Source organism: Sorex fumeus, unplaced genomic scaffold (assembly GCF_029834395.1).
Source record: "Sorex fumeus unplaced genomic scaffold, SorFum_2.1 ptg000128l, whole genome shotgun sequence".
Taxonomy (NCBI): Eukaryota; Metazoa; Chordata; class Mammalia; order Eulipotyphla; family Soricidae; genus Sorex; species Sorex fumeus.
In genome coordinates, this window is record NW_026606185.1 from 46,888,301 (window position 1) to 46,907,921 (window position 19,621).

At 36.1% G+C, this 19,621-nt stretch overlaps 1 long non-coding RNA gene across 1 annotated transcript; it reads left to right on the forward strand.

The window, feature by feature from the left end:
• Window positions 1-1,159: 1,159 nt before the first annotated feature.
• LOC130045536 (uncharacterized) lies at window positions 1,160-10,006 on the forward strand. Its single transcript, XR_008795540.1, has 3 exons — window positions 1,160-1,285; window positions 9,370-9,426; window positions 9,732-10,006. It is a non-coding gene; the product is annotated as an uncharacterized LOC130045536 (long non-coding RNA).
• The last annotated feature ends 9,615 nt before the right edge of the window (window positions 10,007-19,621 follow it).

The window sequence follows — 19,621 nt, forward strand, 5'->3', positions numbered from 1 at the left end:
ATCAGGTGTACCCACCTTCCTACCCCCACAAAAAAAATAGAGTAGACTCAATTGGAATTGTATGGTTTTGGGATCTGAGCAAGGACCAGAGATACCTAGCATGACCTCATCCTAGATCATTCAGATTCAGCCTCCATTCTCTGGATTTGTGATTTCTTGTTAACCCAGGTCATACAGCATAGTTTTATTTGTGTGACCAAACCAAGAGTCAAGAGTTTCAGTATGACATATTAGACCACAGCTTTTGACTAGGGCCCTAGATTGAATTTCCTAAGTAGGGAAACATCTGTTATCTAAAAAACATTTCTAACTCTCAGGGACATGGATGAACATTGCCACCTCAAAATGTAACAGGGGCTGAGATAACGTGTACAGGAGATAACGTGTTTGCATTACATGCAGCTGACACAAATCTGATTCGAGGCACTACATATGGTGGTACACAGAGCCACGCACTGCCAGGTGTCATTTCTGAGGACTCCTGGGTACAGCCTGAAAACTCCCCCCAAAAAAACCTAAAACAAAATTACAATCAAAGGTTTATATTCTGCATTCTATACAGTAATGAATCAGAAGTAACACATACGCAGTGATTTTATTATTATTGCCAATGTGAAACCCCTCAATGCCCAAGAATCATTCTTTCTGTTTTCTAAATCCCCCTGGATGAATCTATCAGTTTTGGTCAGCTGGTACTTCACCTTTTTACCTAAGTGGTTCCTGAGGTTCGTGCTGCTGTAAGTTCAAAAGTTTATTATCTTATTTTAAAGAAACATTTTTATTTAGGCACCAAGAGTACAGTGTTGTTAATAGTACATTTTCTGGCAACAGTGTTTCAATTACAACAGGCAGCATTTCTCCACCAGTGTTCCAAGGTCCCGCCCCACTCCCCACCCTTCCTCTTATCAAACTCATTTTAAATTTAATTATTATAGTTTGGGACACATGATCATTCAACTGCTAACCATTAAGTATACTGAATAGAAAAATGTGTTTAACTACTTGACCCTCTGCACAAGTAATTTGCATTTGCCCTGCTGCCTGCAGAGCAATTTTGGAAGCATGCATAATTAACTGACTTGGTGCCAAGAATGCACTGATAAGGAGTTTGCTTTGGGAGACTGTCTCAGAAATTCTAACTTGATTTCTGTTCTAACTGGCCAGCATGACCACCCAGAACTGCAGCACTTGGCCAGCGTGACCACATGATTCTTCCATGTCAGCCTGACAGTAGCATTTTCTCCTGAAAAGTGGAAGTTGCCAAAGGAATTCTATCATCTCTTCAGTAAGTTTGAATTTCTCTGTTTCTGTTACCCATTTGGGTTTACTGGCTCCTCTGAATTCCCTTCTTGCTGTCATTCTGCATATATCAATTCCTTAGTTCTTATTACTGTTGTCACTGCAGTTAACATGTATAATGCTCTCTTTCTTCAGGAACAGAAAATATAGGAATTTTTCTGAAATTCTGGTAATTCTGAGTGCATGGTCCATTTGATAGAGGCAACAGATTAAGCAAAGAGCTGAAGTGATTTATTCTGGTCAGTGCTAGAAGAAGCTCCAGGTGTCCTAGCCCCAGAAGAAAATACAAGTGGGGTGGGGTGGGGGTGCACAGAAATTACTACAGAAGACAAGTCTCCTGCAGCTTACCCAGATGTAGGTTCTGTCCTGAGCACAGCTGACATGACCCAAAAAACAAAGAGAAACAAACTGGTGGACTAGAGCTCAGAGGACCAGTTCTAATAATGCCCACTATCTACTGCATCCTTAGAACCAGCTCTAATAACTACATCTCTCTGATGCTTAAGAATGCCAATTTTTATCTGCCCACTTTACACAAATACTCTTAAATATAATAATAAGTAGAAAAAAGTTAGGTGATTTTATAGTAATATAATATTTTGGCAAATAAGCACCTTCAAAGTTTTTTGAAGTTTTTTCCCCATGTTCAGTGTCAAATTTCAGATTATTTGCAATAGACAAGTTGTTTTGAAGAAGGGAAGAAAATAGCTCATTGTTTCATATCTATTTGGCTAGGCAATTAATTGAAACCATATATATTCCTAATGCACCAAACCAATTATCTTTTCAAAATAAACTTTGCTTTAAAAAGAAAAGCATAATTTTCTTGATCTTGAAACCAATTACTTCCAATAATTTGCCTTCAGGATGTGTTCCTTTTAGAAACTTAGAAATATACAATAAACAATGTATTTTTCTTTTGGCTGATACACACACTTCATTTTAAAAATAGCTTGTAAGGTTATTGAACATTTTGTGCATTTCAGTTTGAGAATATCCAGTTACTATGAATTATCAAAGACCTACTTACTAAAAAGAGAATCACACAGCTCCATACTTTAACTGGAATGAACAAAGGGGTAGATATTGAAGGATGTTTATTGTCTGCTCTGGATAGAGAGAAACTTGCAGAGGAACCAAACCAACATTTTCCTTTTCTGGGAACCGATAAAAAGAAAATTATTTGGAACGTGTAAATGGTACAAAAAAATCTTACATTCTTCTCATCTAAGCACTGATGGGAGTGTTCAGAAATATTTTAATATTTTGAACATGTTGACTAATATTTTTGTTTTATCTAAAATTTCTTCTCTTCTTGTTTAGAGCCACAAAATGAAGTGTGTGTGTGTGTGTGTGTGTGTGTGTGTGTGTGTAAACTCCTTTCTTTCTTCTTTTTTTTTTTTAAATGGGGCACCATGATTTACTTATTTGTGATTAAGTTGAGTTTCAGACATACAATGTTCCAGTAGCAATCCCTTCAACAGTTTACCAGTGTCCACATCTCTCTCCCAATGTTCTCAGTTTTCGTTCCACCCTCCTGGCCACACCATTTTTTTTTCCTTTTAGGCACTGTGGTTTATAATATTGTTGCTAATAGAGCTCCATGCTTAACACATTACCACCAAAATGAAGCACTCTTAAGCTTGCATCAAATATTTTAATTATATTATATTTGAAAATATAATAGAATTTATTAAATCATCTACTGTTTAAATCTATGTAAAATCTGAAGCACATATAAAACAATGTTGGAAATGTTGGTAACAGCAATATAAAGAACCAAGAGATCTCATTTGCTGTCATGCCATCAGCTATTTTATAATAATAAACTTATTTTGTAATTATACTTCAAAAATTAATTTGCAAAATCATAGCCATAATAATCCCCAAATTAATACTTGTTCCTACCTATTAACATGATTGCTATCTTAAGCAAATACATACCAAATATGACTACCTAGAAACTAATAAACAGCTATAATTTAGGCTCTTTAAGGGATAGACAATACTTAAGTCATTTTTTTAATTATCATTTTTGTTTGTTTTGACTTGCTTTGGGGTCAATACCTTGAGCTTACTCCCAGTTCTGTGCTCAGGAATTACTTCTGGCACTGTTCAGGGACCATCTGTGGTATGGGATCAACCAGGGTCAGCCACATACAAAGAATCACCTTATCCCCTTTATGTCTCTAGTCCACATTTTTCTTAACACTATTATATTTAATTAAAGCCTTTAACCTAATTTATATACCAAAATAGCATATAATAAAAGCTATTCTTTTAAAATAAAAATGAAATTTTAAATTGGGCAGTTGTCTTTATTAACAGAAAAAGATATAGTTTCTGATAGATTGAAATAATCTGAGTACAGCCACAACCTAAATGAAATCAAGATGCAATAAATTATTGAGGAAAAATTTTGATGACGATGCAACTAAAACACAAGAGCAACACATGACCCACTGGCAGAAACAATACAGCAAACCTAGACAAGTTGCAAAGTATGTTGGTGTTGTATCTGCCACCAGCATAGTAGAGATTCCACACTGTTATGTTCCTTTAACCCCGTCTTTTCTGAGCACTGGAGTCTGATTGATACACATTGGAGAAATGTTGACACGACCGACTCAAGAGAGAGCAGGTCCATAGAAAGAAAAATGTCATCATTATCTAAAGAAAGAGAAAACAGCTCACTGCCAGCATGCATGGTGACTCAGAGACCCGCTGAGCGGAATTCCTTTAGACAGCACTCCTATCTCAGCCTCCCTCGCGCTGGAGTTCGAAAGCGCTCACTTAAGTGGATTGTTGTTCATCTGTCCAGAAATTGAACAAATTTTGAAAGATCTCCGTGGACTAATGACAAATTGAAAAAGAAAAAGAATCAATTCCTTGACTCAGAAAAAAAAGTAAACTCAACAACAGAAAACTAAGTTATAGTCTCCGGTACTTAACTTTTTAAAATCAAATAGAAGGCCAACTATGACTGAAGTGAATATGCTTTATAAATAGGAAAATAAATATTTTGTTAATTTAATTGGAGGGGCTATGGGGGACTCCCAAGCACGGCTTAGGAAGAGAGATGTCAGTCCTGGCATTATTTAGCCACCTAAGCCTGATGGTTAATAGCAGAACCCGAGGTGGCAGGGCTTCTTGTGCTGTTTGACACCAGAGCCCACCTGTGGTGTCAGGGTCTCCTCCAGAGTTGAACCCTTTGGTGTCTGGAGACTTCCAGGGGATACTCTGGCATTTTTGTGGACAATCTTTCATCTTTGTAGCAAATTGATGTGGGTGTCACATTAAACATTTAAAGAGCTCAACTCAAGAAAAATAATATTTAGAAAAAATAACCCAGTAAACTGAATTAAATTCCCTGCGGATTCAATATGATATGCTCATCTCACTGACACCGATAGAAATGTAGCGGAATTTTTTCTTCCTCTTGCCGTAGAATAGGGCTTCTGAAATTTTTCCTGCTCACAACCCCTTTTCAGCCAACAGTTTTCTGATATACCAAGTATACACTAATTCATGGATATGCCAATCAAATATTTACTAATAATAAATCACAAACTTATTCTAGTGTAATTCCAAACCATAAATGTTCACTATTCTAAACATATGAACTAATTTACAATCATTAAAAGTTTAAAGGGCTGGCGCAATAGCACAGGGGTAGGGTATTTGCCTTGTGTGCAGCCGGCAGGCACAGCCGGGTTCAATTCCTCTGCGATTCCTCCACCCCTCTCATAGAGGTGGGCAAGCTACCGAGAGTATCTTGCCCACACAGCAAAGCCTGGCAAGCTACTCGTGAAGTATTCGATATGCCAGACACAGCAACAATGAGTCACACAATGGAGAAGTTACTGGACCCACTCGAGCAAATTGATGAACAACGGGAGGACAGTGCTACAGTGCTAAAAGTTTAAAAATTGATACATCAAAATAAATTTATTTTAAAACAGTTTTTTAAGTTTTCATCCCCTATGAAATCATTGCCCACAGTTTAGGTATCTAGGGCCTCAAGAACATAAATCATTTAGGACTGTAAGAAACATTAAATTGCACCTAACCAAATTACTACCGATAACTTGAAAGAACACAGAGTTTTAGTAACTTTCACAGCATCACCTGACTAGCAATTAGGTCTAAATTCAGGTCTTATTCCTGGCAAAAACTTTTCCATTAAACACATTACCACTACCACGCTTTGGTCTGGTGTCTTAGTAGAATAGTATGTGGACATCTGCATGGTGTGTATTGCATATGCATGTACATGCCAATATTTTTAGATATTAGTATAGACTTTGAGTTCAAAATGTGGGTAAGTGACACCTGTGTTCAGGGGCCAAGAACTGCCTTCCCAACCTCCCCAGGAACAAATCAGGACACTGTCCCAAACCACGAAATTTCTGGTGGCCAGGTATTCAAAGTACAACGATGAAATAACTAGTCAAAAAATGATCAAAATCCTCACATAGTTCATCAAGTCAAGTCCAGAAAAATACCATGAAAAATGACAAACAATAGTACCTGAGGTTAAATGCATGTTACAGGTATAGAGCATTTTCACTTTTCAAAACTTTAGTAATATTTTCACAGGCTCTATTAAAGATAAATTGGCAGCTGTTATAATCCTCATTTTTATGTAAAAAAGTGAGAGTCGGAGCTTCTCTGGGTTTTGTTTGTGGTTATACCACCAGCTGGTGATGGCAATTCAATTCCTGTTGTTGTCTGAGACAGAGGGCTTTGCAGAAAACATCTTCTCATCCTCACTTAATGAAACCAAGCTAGAAAACATGGAAATAAAGGTGTCAATGACAAAGGGCTTTATGCCCATAAAATAGAAAAGTCTTTCTAGCATCTCTATCCTCTCCTTTCTAGACGCTTCCCCTGTCAGAGTTCCCAGACATCATTTATATCCAGCTCTCTGCTTCCTTCATACAAAAATGTGGGACAGGATGTGGCAGGTAGGGAGAATGTCTGAATAATTTCTTTCTAGGTTAGAAAGCCTACAGGATAAATTCAGGGCATCTTTTCACTGAATACCAAAAGAGATGTATTGATGTATAAATTATGGCCCATAGGTTAAAAGGACAGAAAAATTTACTTGCAGGAACGTTCATGGGCCAAAGGTAAGATAATAGAGTCATTTGCTCTTGGAAATTTGGGTTGTTTCCAGATCTTGACTACTGTGAATAGTACTGCAACGAACAAAAGAGTGCAAATGTATCTCCTGAGTAGTTTTTGGACCCATAGAATAGATAACAAGAAGTTGGATTGGTAGGTCTATGAAAGCTTGATTCTTAATTTTTTTTTAATTTGGGTCACACCCGGTAATACACAGGGTTTACTCCTGGCTCCACACTCAGGAAATACTCCTGGTGGTGCTCAGGGAACCATATTTGATGCTGGGAATCAAAGCTGGGTCGGCCTCATGCAAGGCAAACGCTCTACCTGCTGTGCTATTGCTCCAACCCCTCAATTTTTAATTTTTTGAGGAGTGTCCATATTGTTTTCCAAATAGGTTGAAACAGTGTACTTTTCCACCTGCAGTGGATGAGGGTTTCATTTTACCCACATCTACGCAACACTGGTTGTTTTCATTGTTTGTGTTGTATGCCAGTCTCACTGGTATGTGTTTGCCCATTGTTGCTTTGATTTACGTTTCCCTGATGAAAGGGCTGCAGAGCATTTTTTCATATACCTCTCAATCATCTTTAAGTTTTCTTTGAGGAAGCTTCTATTCATTTCTTTTCTCTATGTTTAAAGATTGGTTGTCCAAATGTTGATTGGCTGTTAGGGTTTGCCAAGATATATCTTGGAAATCAACCTTTTGTCCTATGAGTGATGGGAAATAAAAAAAACTATGGTGCATATACACAATAGAATACTGCTTTTCTGTAAGAAAAGATAGTATCAAGCAATTTGATTCTTTGAGATGAAACTGGGGGGGGGGTATTATGCTGAGTGACGTCAACAAGAAGAGAAACTGATAAAGAATGATTTCTCTCATATGTGGAATATAAAAAAAAATATAGTAAGTGAGAAAAAAAAAACCCAAAGAAACATGGTCTAAAATCTGGCGTACAGAATAGGGCTTACCAGGGAAGTGATCCAGGGGTGGAGGATGGAGATTGAGGAGTTGGGACTGGGATATTATTTTTAGTTCTGATATCAGGGACCATATACAGTTGTGGAAATGAAGCCAGGAACTATGTACAAGGCAAATGCCTTACCCACTGTACTATCTTCCAGCCAATGATCAATCTTAATTTTACTGCAATGGCAAGACTATCTATTGTTCTGTTTCCCTTGATTCAAGAAGAAACATATACTCCTAGCAATCAGTGTCTTTTACATGTTTGAAGCCTTCTATTTATAAATTTCTTATACATTGCCAAATTTGAATTGCTAATACATTTCATACTTTTCTTTGTAATTATTTGTGACATTACTATAAAATAATCAGTTGGGATTTCAATGTTTTATTAAGTATTCTGATTAATATTTGCCTATGTGTTCTTCAACGCCTTTATTTTGTTTCATTGCTTTATTTCTTTGCTGTGTGTTCATATAATATAAAGCTGTATTTAATTTTATTATTTTGAGACAAACTAATAACATTTTATAAGTTAATTTGGTGCATTTGCATTATTTCTTTCATTGCTTATACTAAACATGTTTTTGTTATAACAATTTGACACATTATAACCCCTTTCATTGCTTTTTTCTTTCTTTCCTTATTTTATTATGGTGATAAAAGTTTTCTTTTGCTCCATATTTTGTCTACTATTTTAGAAAATACAAATTACAATCCTATCCTTTTTTAGTAATTCCTCATGCTTTAGCATTTTTTAGAAGGCTGTATAATGCTAAAAGAGTAAAATATATGTATACAATTATATATATATAGACACATTGAACTATTTGCCATATTTTGAAGTTTTTATGCATGTAAATCACATCATTTTATAAATTTAATTTATAAAATTTATAAAAATTATATAAATTAATTAGAAAACTAAGTCTAATTAATATATTAATCCTTTTTTTACCTGAACAAAATTTGAACTTATATGTTTTAGAGATGGCTCAAAATGTCAAGGAATTGAGTTTTTATTTTTAACTAGGGCTGTCACTGTCACTGTCCTTCTGTTGTTCATCGATTTGTTCGAGCGGCCTAGTAACATTGTGAAACTTGTTATTGTGTTTGGCATATAGAATACGTCATGGGTAGCTCCAGGCTTTGCCATGCAGGTGAGATACTCTCGGTAGCTTGCCAGGCTCTCGGAGAGGGGTGGAGGAATTGAACTCAGGTCAACCATGTCACCCACATGCAAGGCAAACGCCCTACCCACTGTGCTATTGCTCCAGCCCTTAACTAGAGCATTTAGAGCTAATTTACTTGTACATATTATGCTTTTATATGTGTGCAGTTTGTCCTAATTCTCTATTGTTTATTTTTGTCATCTATTATCTTCTTTATTATTTACTTCATATTCTAGTTCCTTTTTTAATTTAATTTGAAAATTACAATAACTTAATATACACAGTCAATGACTTTCCCTTTCTCTTAGAAGATCCGGAAACGTATGTTAAGTCTATTACTTTCTTGGTGCTCTCTTGTTCTTTCCCACCCACTCTTACTAGACCTTTCAGTTGACCCAAATTTTAACTTCTGTAGAGGAGAGAAATGGTGGAATTGAGTTCAATCACCAATGACCGATATCTATATACTCATACCTATGTAAATAAATCTCCATAAAAATAAAAAAGGACTGAGTTCATTGAATTTCTAGGTTGGTTAAACAGAATGCTTCCACGCTCCACTATGGTGGTTCCTAAACTTCTGAAGATAGCTGTTCCAAATCTGGCCTTATACATTTTTTTCCTCTGGCTATTCATATTCTTTATTCTTACATCAATACTATAATGAGCAAACTGGTTTTCTAAGTTCTATAAGTAACTCCAGCAAATTTTATCAAATCCAAATAAAGGATCATAGAAGTCTTTGATGTATAGTCATTCAGCTAGAAGCTTATGTAATAATCAAGACTTTTGGTATTTAAGGTGGCAGCTGTGTTGTGTATCTGAGGCCTTCACTTTTGGAATCTCATTCTATTTGAGGTGAGTGTCAGAACTGAACAGAATTTCAGGAAATCCAACTGGTATTAGAGAACACATTGAAATTGGTAATTAGAATATTTACATCATAGGTTAAATCTCACACTTTGTAACTCTTGAACTCTTTCTCATGTTTTCATTTAAGAGATCTCCTTACTATATTAAAAATAATTTCTTTTTACATTTTTCATATCAGTGTTTTTTCTTTAAATATAGAGTATACTACAATTAAAATTCTTTTTATATTTCTATCATTCTTTTTTTTGTTCTCTCTCTCTCTCTTTTTTTGTTTGTTTGCTTGCTTTTAGGCAATACCAAGTGGTGTTCATGGAATCAGATGGCATTCCCTGGATTGAAACCAGGTCTGATACATGCAAGGCAAAATAACTACCTACTGAAGAATCTCTCTGGCCCCTCCAAATCAGTCTTAAGCTATGTATAATTGTTAAATGAAACTACTGAATTTAATATATTTTAATTAATTATACTTTATTTCAATAAAATATCCCTATTAAATCTATTTCTATAAGTTTTTACAAATGTATATTTTTAAATAAAAGTTTCACGAAAAATAATGGAGATAAATAAAGGAGACTATTTTCATCACCTTAGAAAGTTTCAGTGTCTCTTTTCACCCATTCACTACAATTCCCATTCCAGTGATCTTATTAACATTTTAATGATGAAAATAATTAAATTAAGGTACTTTGTGTAAACACAAAAAGGGGCAGCAGTGCTCTATCTCTCCTACCACCCCAGTTGGGTAGTCTCGGGCCGCTTCCCCCACCCCGAGGAGGTCAATGGCTATGGACAGGTGAAGGAAGGAACTAGGGCCAAGTTGGTCTCAATTGCAGTTTATTCCAATCTCGTCTCCATTCACTTCTCAGTCTCCTCTTGCTTCAATACCCACCCATCCCCCACATACCTTCCCACTTGGTTAAATCCCCATCATGAGGGGTTGAGGTAATAATTACACATAGATATCAAAATACAAACTGCGGATGTAGGTCCTTCCCTCAGGGGAAGCTACTTGCAGGACAGGTTCTTATCCAGCGAGACAACTGGCCTAAAGGAAAATATGGGTGTGTTTCTCCTCTCCTTAGTCCAACAAACATATACACATTCATAATATTAATCATTTTGTATGGACACAGTAAGAGATACATTAAGCTTATAGAATTGCTCTCCTGGAGTCATCTCGATCTCAGACAACAGTGCTCAGGCCAGATTAGTCTTTCCTATCCCTAGCAGGATACTAATCTTGTCACTACTTTTTGGAGCATGACAGAATTTGTCCATGACAAAGCTCTCAACTTATAGTTGAGTATCATGGCACTTTGACCTGGCCCATTTTAATGCCAGGGTAGCTCACAGCTTGCCCTGGGTCCATTCAGTCCCTCGTTGGTACCCTGCTTTTGGGGTGCTAGGAACTAAGGGCAACTGAGCTTAAGTCGAGAAAGCAGATGCCTGGGAGTGAATAATATTTGAAGCCAATTAAATCTTAAGTTACAAAAGCATAATAATAACTGTCTTCCTGTGTCTATACAAAAAGGACGTTTCTTTAAAGTAAACTATTCATAAGACATAAGGAGAGGAGAAAGACAACATTTCACTCATACATAAAAAATCATAGGTTTCTGAGGAATCTGACCTTACAAGTTAACAGAGTCTGATTAGGGGAAAAGCTGATTAACTAGTTGGGGAAGAGAGCATAGAGAAGAGTTTACAGATAAACACAATGAAATGGAAGTGCCTCAGGAGCACTGTGATAAACCTAAGTTCCTTGTGGCAAGGGAAACAGAACATACCAATATCATCATAAAATGTTTAGAGCTACATTCCAATAAACACAGAGGAGTGGAGGTGTTTCAGGAGAACTGTGATGGGTAGCACCTGATAAACCTAAGCTCTCTGTAGCAAGGGAGAAAGGACAACCAATTTTATCCTACAGCACTCTTTTGAGAATATCATATAACTGGAATTATTCAGTATTTTCACTATTTAGCATAGCTTTTCCTACTCAGAATGATATTTTTGTATAAATCATGTTCTTTCATGTATTAATAACATTTATTTTCATTTATAAGTATTTATACTCTTTTGTGAAAATAGTAAATTTTAAAATCCTATGTATTACATCCTTTTGAATGAATGTAGGAATTGAATGAACATTTTTCTATTCTGGTTGTTGATACCCAAAAGTGGGATTCCTGGTCATATTGCAGCACTCAGTACAATAGCTAAGATTTGGAATCAACCTAGATGCCTAAAAACAGGTAAGTGGACCATGAAGATGTGGTAGATATAAGCAATGGAATACTACACAGACCCAATGAATAATAAAATCATGCAATTTTCTGCAATATGTATGAAACTGGAAAATGTTATGTTAAATGATGTAAACTAGAAGAATAAATACAGAATAATATCTCTTAGATGTGGTATTTAGAGTATCTGGATGATGAAATGAAATAGTTTAAAGAGAGAATGCCTCGATCACCCTTGATACCACAATACAAGGAAAAGAAGAAAAAGCAAGTGGCTGGAGAAGAGACAGATGAGATGCAAAGGGGGGCAAAAAGCAAGGGATCAGTAGGGCTACGGAATGATAAATTAAATATCTAAGTCACAGAGTCAACAATGAAATCATGAAACCCAAACTTTAATAACCAAACTTATAAAAAAGTGCCTGTCAAGATGGCAGGCTGGGGGTGCAGAACAAGAGAGGGAACCTGGGTACGCTGGTGAGAGAAGCTTACACAGGTGGTAGAGTTGGTGACAGAACATTGTACATCTAAAACCCAAAGTTATGAATAACTTTGTAAATCACTGTTTTAGCAAAATAAAATTTGAAAAGAAAAATATTTCTATCTCCTAATAATAAACCCTGAGAGTACAGTTTGAGAGTACAGAAAAGCTGAAAAAAATTACTTTCATGGTACCTCTTCATTCAATCTACATATCTTCAATTAAGTTACAGTGTAATAAGGATATTATATAAGAATAAAAAGAAATTGCAAGGTATCTCAAGCTTTAAAAATGAAATTTTTATTTGTAAAAATCTTGGATTTAAGAACTATTTAATAATTTTCAATTCTTTAAAATTTCCTTCAAATATTTATCTAAGACCCCAAGATTTATTGATGCAAGTGACATACTGCTTAAGTTTGAGGCACACAACATGATGATTTAATACACACATATGGAAACAACTCTCTAAGATTTTTTGATTTGTCCACAGAACCACATAATTATTTTTTAAATAAAGAGACCATTTAAAGTCACTCTCGGCAGTATTCAGGGAATCCATGAACAACTTCTAGCCATACTAAACTTGAATATTCAGGCCAGCTAACTCAGTGCTCACCCTGGTGGAGGTGAAGATCATTAGCTAAATTCCTGACAATTCTTGGAGGTTCCTAGGGTTACTCCAGGTGGTACATGGAAGACCAGACTTGGGTCCTTCATCCATGTCAGAAATGTATCCTAGCCCTTTATGCTATCCTCTCTTATTCTCAAATATCTTCTTTAATAAAATATAAATTCAAATCATTTTTATATATTACCAATAGACTTTGCAAACTGAAAATCACAAGACAGCATTATTGAGATAACTCTCAACATGATAATCCTATAGATTTTACATAGGCTTATTAAGAAGCCCAGAAGTCTATTTTTTAGGCAATTGAGAGTATGTTTATAACATGTATATGGAAATACAAAAGATCTAGAATAACAAAACCTCTGGAAGAAGGAAGCTTAAAGGCTTTCAAAATTGACTTCACCACAGATATGAGAGGTAATAAGTATTTTAAGGATATTTGATAATAATAATAATGTAAGTACTGTAAACAAAAATAGTAATGAGCTATCATTACACTCGTATTAAGCTGAAGAAAATAATTTCAAAATACAAATCATAGGTAAGTGTAGAAATTAAGGAGATATAACCCTAAGAAGAGAGAGCCACATAAAGGAAGAGCTCCAGAAATCCATAAGCCAGCTTTCAACAACTCAATAATCAGATGTGGATTCCAAATAAAAGAAAGCAGATATAGGAAATAGCAGAAAAAGTCTGTATAATCAGAAGAATAATCTATAAAACAAATCCAGAAAGGATACAGATGATGGAATGAACAGATGTGAATGTTAAAGCAGCTACAGTAAATGAATCCTGTCCTCTTCTCTGTTCAAATTGGAAATGGTATGGATCCAGGAATAGAAACAGTAGAGATTAGATATCCTGGTGTGGTTCATGGGTATGCCCTCCTATTTCTTCTGAACCTTAACCCTGAAAAGTGCTCTCAGAAGGATGTTTGTTGTTACAGTTTTTTCAGGAACCTCCAAACTTCTCCATAGTGATTGAATCGATCTACATTTTAACCCATTGAAAATGGATGAAACGATTCCCTTTTCTCTACATTATCACCAAGACCTGTTAACTCTTCTCATTGATTATAGTCATTATAATCCATAGATGCTGAATCTCACAGAGATAAAGTAGAATAGTGTTCACAGGAGTCCGGGGATATTGGGAGATATTGTTAAAGGGCATGAAATTACAATTGAAGATAAGTTCTGAAGATGAAATGCACAGCATAGTGATTATATTCAACAAAATATATAATATATGTTCAAAAGACTATTTCTTAAATGTTCTCACCATATAAACTGATAAATTATGTGAAATCATAGAGATGTTAGCTAATGCTATGGTGGCAATCATACTGAATGAATGCAACCAAATAAATATTGCACACCTTAAATTTATATAAAGTTTTGTATTAGTGTAATCTAAGTTAAATATTAGATTTTCAATTTGGGAACTTTTTTAGCACTCTTAAATGCAACTCAGCATCAACTGCTGGCCTCTATAAATGTTGTGGGTCTCAGTCTTATGGACAGCATTTTAGTTTCATTGTTGACAAATAAAGAACTCTTTGTTGCCTCAGTGAACCAGATCCCATCAGTTCACAGCTTTACTTTTGATTATAAATTTATATTTTGGTTCCATTCCTAATATAATAAAATGCTTATACATTTTAGAATTTTATGATTTTTGTTTTTTCTTTCATATAATATGAATTTTGTATGTTTAGAAAAATTGTTATATCAATGCCACATCTGGGCATGAGAAAATGTTTTATAAGATACTTAGTTATACAATGCATCTTACTACATAACACTTGTGAGATTAGAGCACACTTGAATTATTTTTTTAAAAAAGTAGAAGCTAGAGCAATAGTATACTTGGTGGAGTCTTACCTTGCATGCAGCTAACCCAAGTTCAATCTCCAGCATCCCCTACGTTTCTCTGTGCACCACCAGCAGTAAATCCTGAGTGCAGAACTAGGAGTTCTATCATTTACTACAAATATTTATCTAAGACCCCAAGATTTATTGATGCAAGTGACATACTGCTTAAGTTTGAGGCATACAACATGATGATTTAATACAAACATATAGAAACACCTCTCTAAGATTTTTTGATTTGTCCACAGAACCACATAATTATTTTTTAAATAAAGATGAGTACTGGTGGCTGTGGCCCTAAAAGCAAAGAAAGTAAATAAATAAATAAGAAATACATAAATTGACTGATTCTGTTGACTCTATGTAAAAAAAGAATAGTGTATGTTGATTAAATATACATTATTCTTCCCACAAAAATTATTCAAAACTCAGTCACAGTCAGTCACAGTCCTCCCGTTATTCATCGATTTGCTCCAGCAGGCCCAGTAATATCTCCATCATGAGACTTATTGTTATTGTGTTTGGCATATCGAATACTTCACGGGGAGCTTGCCAGGCTTTGCCGTGCGGGCGAGATACTCTCGGTACCTTGCCGGGCTCTCTGAGAGGGGCGGAGGAATCGAACTAGGGTCAGCCATGTCGGCTGCCTGCAAGGTAAACGCCCTACCCGCTGTGCTATCTTTCCAGCCCATTCAAAACTCAAGCAAAGAAAAAAGATTTCTTGAGAAGGGGGCTCTTGCCTGGACTCCCAACTGTTACTGTGGTAGGAAGCTTCAACTGCAGTCATCCCAGTATCAAAATGTAGCAGCATCAGTTTATGACAGCATGCTCAGGCTTAGAGAGGACTATAAATTCCATGCATCCTCTCATGACAATAGACATAGTCATTAAATCTATGCTGAGATTACTTAAGGCTACTCTGCAATCCAAATGAACATATTCCAATGATTCAAGAGTGTTTTCACTACCAGCAAAAGTGAAGGGAGGATTTCTGTCATGTGTGTTCAAAAGAGTATAAACACGCCCCTCGCGTGTTAGGTGGACATGAGCTCTCTCCTCAGCCCGGCCACCTCTGCCAACGAAGGCATGAAGGAGGAAACAGGGCCGCCAAGCTGGTTGGTGATCAGTAGCCACTTCCTCCAATCTCCGTCCTATTCTAGTCTCACTCCCTTCCAGGATTCTAGTCTCACTGCACACCCCATTCCAGTTTCTCCCTGCCCCTCATTCCCATTTCCTCTTGCCCTGTCTCACAGCTTTTGTTCTCTAGACCATTCCTCCAAACCTGTCTCACTGCATTAGTTATAGAGAAATCACCAAGGGGGTAGCAATTACACATAGGTGAGGTAGCACAATCAACATATGAAAAACCCTTTCAGGGAAGCTAGGACAAAATCCTATCCTGATAGGAGTTCTGCCCAAGGGCAGAATTTCATCTAAGGGAGTATTTCTCCTTTCCTTGGTACAAATCCATCTAAATAGTCATCTTAAATTTATTTCTTAATAATCTTTCTAGTCATTTTGTATGTACACAGATATGTATATATATATGAGATATATTAAGTTTAAGATTGACTCTCCTGGGAACATCTCTATATATCCCAGACTATAGTCCTCAGGTCAGATTAGTTCTTCCTAACTCTAGCAGGGGTCCTAGTCCAGTTACTTCTTTTGGGGTCATGACAGAGTTTGTCCATGACCGTGCTCTTATTATAAATTTTATGGCACTTGACCTGTCCCCTTTTTGATAGCAGGGTAGCTTACAGCTTTCCCTGGGTCACCTTGTTGAGACCCTCCTTTTGGGGTGCTAGGAACTAATGGGAACTGTGGCTTAATTCAAGTAAATATGACAGATGCCCAGGAGTAAATATTCGGAATCAATTAATTCTCAAGTTACAAAAGCATACCATTGTCTTCCTGTGTCTATACAAAATGAACATTGTTCTAAAGCAAACTATGCAAAGGACATAAAGAAAAGAGAAAAGCAATATTTCACTTGTATATAAAAAAATTCAGAGTCCTTAGGAGAATCTGACTTTACAAGTCACAGGGTCTGGTTTGAGGATATAGTGATTAACAGATAAAGGAAGCAAAACACGAAGGAGAAGTTAAAGATAAACACAGTGGAATGGGAGTGTCTCAGGAGCACTGTGGTGGGTTTAATTCAACAAACATAAGCTCCCTGTAGCGAGGGAGAAAGTACAGAGGAGAAAGAATGAACTAATGTTATCTAACAGTGTCACATCATGATAAATTCAACAACTGCATCTCTCAGTAACAAACATTAGCAGACCAACAAGAATGTGAGTTAACAAATCATTTCTCAGAAGATTCCAACCCACCACCTTCAAAGGCTCAGGAAGTTCCAATCCTCACATAATATCATTTCCCAAATTATCTAAATACATGGCATTTGCACTTATATCTACAGACACATGTGTTAAATCAAACACATGGATGTGTACACAGACATAGAGGATACTCAGAAAAAGTAATATCTACTGGAAAGTAAAGTCTATTTTTGAAAACTAATGGCCCTTAAATCAATTTTTTGTCTTATATTTTATACAATTCAATAAATATTTTATGTTATCCCAGGGTCTTATTTAATCTACTGTTCTTAAAACTTCTTGTAAATATTTAATACATTTATTCAGTGATATAAATTAAAGTTATACAATAATTTAAGGTGATTAGTAAGCATTTTAGAAATGAATACCAAAACTGTCACCAACTTTCAGTTTTTTAGCCTGCAAATTATATGTCAATACTACACTCTATATTTAATCAGTGATGAAACAGGAGGAAAATTAACAACCACTAACCATATTACTTATATTTCTGAAAGACTCCTTATTTCTCCAAATATGTGAGCTCAGAATAGTTTAGCTGAATCATTAACTAATATTTTTGATATTCAAGAGTGAAAAAAAGAGTAAAAATTATACCATGTTGTGCTAACAAATATAGAGTTTACGGTCATGTGTCTTCATAATTTTAAAAAGATTATAGTGACTTTGAGGATTATATAAAGTACTGATGTAAAGAATTTACAATAGTCGGCACATAATAAGTAACCAAAACTTCCACCCATATGTCTTCTAAAGATTCATTTCCTATCTGTTTGAGTTGTTTGCTTGTTTGTTTGTTTTGTTTCCCTCCAGTGCCCATCCCACCCCACCCCAGTCCCACCTGCCTCTCCTATTTGTTTATTTGTTTCATTTTCACTATTCAAACCAGATATATTGTACATTCACTTCCCTCCCTGCACTTATTTCACCACTAGAATGTCAGGATCTTGGGTAATATCAAAGCCTGGAACCCAATCACAAATCTCCTAATTGGCACTTTCTGGCTCTGTGGATGAACAGTATATCAGGCAAATTGGTAAGGAGGGAAGCCAAGGCTAAGTGAAATGATAAAAGACCTAGGGAAGGAAAGCTAATTTGCTGCTAATTTCTAAAATATTGGCTGGAGATTTGTGCAGCTTCTTGGGAACAATAGAGAGATTCAGGCATCACTGAGATATTCTTCCAGGAAGATTAGATTCCTGGAAGTTACATTTTTTTTTCTCCTTTATTGCTGGAGTAATAGAAAGGAATAGAATGAGCCTATAGGTATTTATCTTTCTGAAGTACTTTTTTTATTTAGACTTTTATTAGTGAAGTACCATGTGGTACAGTTGTAGATTTACAAATTTTTGTGCTTGGGTTTCAGTTATACAATGATCAAATACCCATCCCTCCACAGTGCCCATTCTCTACCACCACCGATCCCAGTATTCCTTCCACCCACCTACCCCATCCCCCGTCCCCACCATCCCACCCTGCCTCTGTGGCAGGGCATATCCCCTTGTTCTCTCTCTCCTTTTAAGTGCTGTGGTTTCTTTCTGAAGTACTTTTTACAAATGGAAATGACACAGAATTATAGTGAACAACTCAAATTCTGAAAGAAGATAACAGTAGAATAAATAGGACATCTCCTTCAAATACCAGTGCTAAGATGAATTTGAGAACATTCAAGTCCCCCCACTGTACTATTCACCACTCAACCTTGTTATCTAGAGGTATCTGGAAAGAGTTACTTAGGACAATCATAGATAAAGAAGAATCAAGAAAAGAATGAGGCATTAAAGTATAGGGAAAGGGAAGGAAAACCACAGCTCTCATGATTCCTGGTTATAGAAATTTCCAACACAGTAGAAGCCTCTTTTGCCCCGTCCTGCTGTCTACTATCACTGATTTCCCAATCTGTATGTACACTCACTTTCTAGAAGGACCACAGTTGCATTAGGCGAGAGTTTACGGTTGAAACTGCATATAAAAATTCTACCCAGAACTTTCTTTCTAAATTCAAGTTTCTCTCATACTCAAGAGCAAACCAATCTGCTCTTTATGTGTCCCAAATTTCCTACCTAAATCAGTTTTTCCGTTTTCCCCACTGTTTATAAAGGCACTGCTATCAAAGCTATCACAATGAGCACATCTTTACCAAGAAACTCTCCACAGAACAATGGAACTTGAAGATGTTTCTAGGCTGTGGGTAAAGAGCCAGCAGAGCATTAAGAGACAGTTTTGATGACATTGTTTTTTATTTCACAAAGGACAACTCATGTTTCTCTCCTTAAATATACACTGAAAGTCACAAGAGATGGCAGCTGTCTAATTAAACCTGATAAAGCCTCTCTGAAAATGAGACTTGGGGAAACACATCGTGTCAATTGTAGAGCTGCCCAGTTTTTCTAGGAAACCAGAGGGAGCCGTGTTCTGTTCAGGAGGGATGGAGCAGGGGATCTGGGGAACGCAAGACAAAATTACTGTCGCATCAAGTGCTGGCATAAAAGAACACTCATGACTAATATTTAATCCAAACTGGATTTCTTGATAAAACCTACAAAAGGATAGCTTTGACTACAATTGAAAAAAGCTGCTGATGAAGGCTTTGAAAG